A 5,509-nucleotide genomic window follows, 5' to 3' on the forward strand; every position below is an offset into this window, starting at 1 on the left:
CAAAGACATGTAAACAATTATTCAAAAGGGTTGAAAGTTCCAGCAATGTGTCAGACGACACCTTCACAGACAAACCTTTTCACTTGCAAGTGGCTCTGTGCAAAGGCTTGTTGCTGTGTAATTGAGGCTGGTGAACGAATAATGCTGTACCGCACATTTTGCAGTTTTTGGGAATTTGACGAAAACCGTTAATTCCAGAGATTTTATTGCAAAATAGTAATGTAATAACAGATGTGTATTTCTTTGTGCATACAGACGTTGAAAATACTTGGTTGTGCATAATTTTTGTTTGTAAATAAATAAGTATGAAAATGGAAAAGTGCTATATGGCAATGATTATACAGCATTATTACAGATCACTCTGTTCTCTGCTGTAATTATAAGGTGGCCTAGGATCCAGAAGTTGTAAGTAAGAAAGCTATAATAAGATACAAATTAATATTTATTGTAAATTGGTTTCTTTGGTCTTAAAAAGGTAATAGAACATGAGTTTGCTATCAAGTTGATAGACACATCTGGTACCTCAAATTCAGTTGTCACACTGCAGGTTTTTGTAAAAATGCCTTCATTTTGGCTCCATGTATTTCTTCATATCCAATAGATTGCTTTTCTTCTCCTTATGAAGTTTCAGTGCCCCACTGTAGAGCAACCAAAAACCAGAAGGCAACTGAAATTATTTTACTTCATGTTTCACAATACAATCAATTTCCCATGGATGCAGCACACTGTGATTACAACACATGTTTATGCCTTAAGGATCATCACTACGTAGCTTCATCCAGAGCACACTAGTAACTTTCAAAGCAGGTGATGTTTTGAAAACCAACTCAGTGGAACCTACGCCCTCGGAGTCGAGTCTTCCATCATCATCTCCTGGCTGGTCAGTTTTGAGGATCAACAAAGGCGTAAGCAACAACATGCTTCCATTGTAAAGGAACCTTATTGACTCTCTCATTGTTTTCTTGATCTTTGCGAAGTTCCTGCCACAAGTTGGGAAACTATGACTCGAACATAAAAACTTTTGATATACTTATTTAAAGTACTTGCAGCTGACCAGATAGAAATAAAACACTAAAACTCCCCAGTTATTGTTCTACCTGACACAGCGGTCAGATCATACAATCAGTTTATTTACCATACCTTCTTCAAGTGTCACAAATTCAAGCAGACAGGAAATTATTTTGGCTGAACCTGTCCTTGCAGTGAATTCGTCCCATAAATTTAGCGTGTTGTTTCCAGCAACAAAGCTATGAACCATGAAATTATATGACGACAGCTGTCTCTGGCAGAATGCAATAGAATGCATCAATGTAGAACAAAGTAAAACCTGTTGTAGGTCAACACACATAACATGTATATTGTTGTACCTTTTAGTCATTTCCGCAACATTTTTTAGCACTTTGTATGCTTGGTCTGCTTTTACATGATGCAACTGACTCTCAAGTTCAATGTTATGCATTTCTGTTTCATCTGAAACTGCAATTATAAACAATGAATACCTTCTGCAGAGGCTTAGATTGAGGTACAGACATTCTTTTGAGGATTTATTCCTGCTGTAATGGCTCATCTGCTTTGGGAAACTTGAAATGTGTTCCCAAATCAGAGCCCTGTCATCATTTGGTATGGCATATGACCTACTGAAATATGTTCCTTGACTGTCTTTAGGAGTGGTCATTCCACCTTTCAGTTTACATTGAAGAGTCTGTATTAGTTGCTGGGTGATGCAGAATATGTCAAGCAATGGTTTTTAACACAATTCTTTTCACTGGACTTTGTATTTGAAAGTAGCTTGTTCGTCTGTCTAACCTTCCTTTCGTCTGGCTTGCACACCTATTTCTGTGGGGTTTGACAAGTAAATGAACTGCTCATCATGCGTCAAGGCATGATATTCTTTGTACAGCTTGAACTTAATTTCTAGTTTTCTGTCCTTGCGTTGGTCTTTTGAACACAATTCTGCATTACATACATGATCCTAAATCATGCAGTCAACATTACTACCTAATATTCAACTGAATTATCACATTTCACATTCTGTTTTAATAATATACACTATGTGATCAAACGTGTCCTGACGCCCCAAAAACATATGTTTTTCATATTAGGTGCATTGTGCTGCCACCTACTGCCAGGTACTACATATCAGAAACCTCAGTAGTCATTAGACATCGTGAGAGAGCAGAAAGGGGCACTCCGTGGAACTCACAGACTTCAATTGTGGTCAGGTGATTGGGTGTCACTTGTGTCATACATCTGTAAGCAAGATTTCCACAATCCTAAACATCCCTAGGTCCACTGTTTCTAATGTGAAAGTGAAGCGGAAACGTGAAGGAACATATACAACACATAAGCGCACAGGCCGACCTCGTCCGTTGACAGACAGAGACCGCCGACAGTTGAAGAGGGTTGTAATGTGTAATAGGCAGACATCAATCCAGACCATTACACAGGAATTCCAAACTGCGGCAGGGTCCACTGCAAGTACTATGACAGTTAGGCGGGAGGTCAGAAAACTTGGATTTAATGGTCGAGCGGCTTCTCATAAGCCACGCATCACGCTGGTAAATTCCAAATGATGCTTCGCTTGTGTAAGGAGCGCAAACATTGGACAACTGAACAGTGGAGAAACGTTGTGTGGAGTGGTGACTCACAGTACACAATATGGTGATCCAATGCCAGGATGTGGGTATGGCGAATGCCCGGTGAACGTCATCTGCCAGCTTGTGTGGGCCAATAGTAAAATTCAGAGGTGGTGGTGTTATGGTGTAGTCGTGTTTTTCATGGAGGGGGCTTGCACCCCTTGTTTTGCATGGCACTATCACAGCACAGGTCTATATTGATGTTTTTGCTTCCCACTGTTGAAGAGCAATTCAGGGATGGCGATTGCATCTTTCAACACAGTTGATTACCTGTCCATAATGCACAGCCTGTGGCAGAGTCGTTACACAATAATAGCGTCCCTTTAATCGACTGGCCTGCACAGAGTCCTGACCTGAATCCTATAGAATACCTTTGAGACGTTTTGGAACACCGACTTCATGCCAGGCCTCACCGGCAGATATCAATACCTCTCACCGTGCAGCACTCCATGAAGAATGGGCCGCTATTCCCCAAGAAACCTTCCAGCACTTGACTGAACGTATGCATGCAAGAGTGGAGGCTGACATCAAGGCTAAGGGTGGCCCAATACCACATTGAATTCCAGCATTACTGATAGAGGGCGCCAGGAACTTGTAAGTCATTTTCAGCCAGGTGTCCGGATACATTCGATCCCGTGTAGCAGTGCTCAGAGTGTGTATTATACTTTTTCGTTGATGATAATGACAGAACTATAGTTAACTTTATTGATATCACAATTTTTTTCTGTAATGTTTTCAGCGGATACATGTAACGTACATCATTAAAGCCATGTACTCCTGTACAGGGCACATACACTGCTGTTCAGAACACACATGCTACTCTAAAGACATACGACTCTTTACAAAACTGATACAGCACTATCCCACTTGCCTGCACTGGAGGCTGTTTTGCAAGAACTATTTTCCTTTTTGTGATTTATGTTCCAATCCAGCATCATGAAGTCTTTTCCTCTTAATATCCTGCAAATTACCAAAGTTAATTTTCCTTTTCCGTGCACTGTTTGTGTGATTCAAACCACCTGCAGTAAGTGTCACTTTGCTACACTCCGCCATTCTTGTAACATACAGCATTTTTCACACAGAGGCGGGAAAACTGTCTCTCTCTGCTCACTGTGTAGTGCTGCCCTTGGATGGTAAACAGGTCAATTATTACAATAGGCAATGCAGACTGCCATATACAACATTACTCCAAGCGATTCTACAAAATGTCAAAATGGGTCATACAGTGTCATTCGTGCACACACTTCTATTAAATGCCATAAGAAGGAACATTGGGGGTGAGTGTCTCCTCCTAGGGAATGTACGCCATTTCATCCAAGGTGTGAGCCCAGCTCCATGGTATACTGGGCTACCAAAGATGACCAAGTCTCTGGATCTCCTCCTTCAGGTCAGTATTTCTATCGATGCATCAGTTCTTTCTGAACACCTGGCGACGTACAGTGGTGATGTCCTCTTCAGACACAGCTATCTTTTGAAGAAATTGTTCAATGCCCACCATATAGCAGACTTGTTGATTTGCACCAAAGACTCATCTACTCAGGGTTTTCAACCATATTTGGCTAGAAGTTGTTTTCTCTTCTCAATGGGGAGACAGTGTTTTCATCCTAGTCCTGAAACCATGCAAATACTCTTAAGGGTTGTTAGCCCAATGATTGTGATGAGTTATTAAACCCTTGGCCCTTTTATCCCCCTATCTGTGTTGTTTCCTGGAGGGATGAGTTACAACTGCCATCTGGTTAGGTTAGAAACAGGAATCTGACAGGCTGTTTCTAAACACCAACATTTCATTACAGTCCATTTTGTCCTACATAAGGCATATGACACTGCTTGGCGTCATATTTTACTTATGCCCCATGCCTGGGGCTTTCGAAGCTTACTACAGATTTTTGTCAGTTTTTATCACACCACTTGCTTTGAACTGGAGGTGGTGCATTGCTCAGCTCCCCACCGGTCCGAGATAATGCCACCCCTCAGGGCTCTGTGCTGAGTATTAACTCTTCCACATCGCCGTCAGTGAGCTGCTTCCCATATTGTGATTGAAGGACCTTACAGGCAGTAGCTCAGATGATGGGTGAATGCCCCATGCTACTGGCTCTATGCTGAGCATGGCTTTCTAATACTGGCAGACTAGATGTTGATAGTTGAACTGATTTTCCATTCCCTCTGAAAAAGTAGTTTTCATTCTCGTGTATAATGTTTTAAGCTGATTTAGGGGCAGGGACAGGAAGGTTGGGAACGGGATGTCTCCTGCGATATGCTGCACCCAGGAGACCCTTAACCATACCTCCTCTGCCAGCTGCTGTGGTTGTCCTCCCTGTATTGTATTTTAATTGCATTTTAGATTTCGTTTGCCCTTTTTTCTTCAGCACCCTATTTAATTTTTTAGGCGTAGCACTCCAGTGAAGGCAAGACCTTAACAATACCTTATTGTTGATACTAGTTGCCTAAAGAGTAGTTCAATAGGTTTTTAGAGAATGGAAAATCCAGGATGGAATAACGACAATATTATGAAAAGAATAAATTGCTGGTGACCATATAGCTGTGTTGAGGAATAATAAAGAGACTGCCAAACAAGTAATCCAAAAGGCCTTCTTCTGAATTCAATCAGTTTTTACTTCTTCCAAAAGAGTGGGTTCTGTTCACATGTTTAACGCTTTGATGATAACAGGTCATGGGTGGGACTGTTGTTTAAGAGAACATACTGAGCTGCAGGTGACGAGGTGACAATTGCCAACCCTCCCCTTGATCTGCCTTCCCTCCACCTATTCACCTCTTACCTTATTTAACTATTGTCGGTCCAACTGATGATCATTACATTTTTAGCCTCCACACTTTTAATATTATGAGGCTCCCAGCTACCAGCTAGGAGGCAT

The sequence above is a fragment of the Schistocerca piceifrons genome, chromosome 5 (genome assembly GCF_021461385.2).
Source record: "Schistocerca piceifrons isolate TAMUIC-IGC-003096 chromosome 5, iqSchPice1.1, whole genome shotgun sequence".
Lineage (NCBI taxonomy): Eukaryota > Metazoa > Arthropoda > Insecta > Orthoptera > Acrididae > Schistocerca > Schistocerca piceifrons.